Source organism: Octodon degus, unplaced genomic scaffold (genome assembly GCF_000260255.1).
Source record: "Octodon degus isolate 3935 unplaced genomic scaffold, OctDeg1.0 scaffold00070, whole genome shotgun sequence".
Lineage (NCBI taxonomy): Eukaryota > Metazoa > Chordata > Mammalia > Rodentia > Octodontidae > Octodon > Octodon degus.
In genome coordinates, this window is record NW_004524646.1 from 1,979,076 (window position 1) to 1,979,895 (window position 820).

The 820-nt window shown below is 36.7% G+C and overlaps 1 protein-coding gene across 1 annotated transcript in view; it reads right to left on the reverse strand.

The window, feature by feature from the left end:
- The window catches only part of Efcab11 (EF-hand calcium binding domain 11), a 192,723-nt gene that overhangs the window by 164,376 nt on the left and 27,527 nt on the right, over positions 1–820 (reverse strand). The gene's annotated exons all lie outside the window — the stretch shown is intronic.

Sequence of the window (820 nt, forward strand, 5' to 3'; positions counted from 1 at the left end):
ATCTCAATCACAAGCTTGCAAAACCGTTTGAGTGAAAGTGAAGACAGAGTTTCAGATCATGAAGATGCTGGTGCAGCTAGTGAAAAGGTAAGACAAGATCACTTAAAAACAACTAGGATGCAGGAAAAAATAATTCATCACTTGCAAGACAATGCAAAGATGAACAATGTGAGAATAATAGGCATCAATAACAAAGAAGGAGTCAATACAAATGACATTAAAAAAATAGGGACAGAAGTAATAGCAGAAAACTTCCCAAATATGAGGAAACAATCTGACATTCAGGTAACTGAAGCGTACAGAACGCTAAGTAACCTCAACCCAATTAAAAACACACCGAGACAAATAATAGTCAAGATCCCAGAAATTCAGCTCAAGAACAATATACTGAAAGCCACTACAGAAAAGAAGCAGATCACATTCAAAGGAAAACCCATCAGAATTACAGCTGACTTCTCTTCATGAACCATGAAGACAAGAAGAGCATAGAGCAGAGTACTTCAAGTCCTCTATGAAAACAAATTCCAGCCCAGAGTACTATACCCTGCAAAACTCTCAAGTTTGATGGAGAAGTGAAATACTGCCATGACAAAGAACAACTAAAGAATTTCATGACGACAAAGCCAACGCTACACAGGCTCTTGAAAGATGTTCTAGAGAGGGACTAAAATAATCAGAAGTCCATGAATGAGATCAGAAGCAACCAACTAAATAGGGCAAGCAATTGGAGTAAACAACAATAGGTAAATAACATGTCAATCATAAGTCAATACATCTCAATTCTAACCATCAATGTAAATGGACTCAATTCACCAATTAA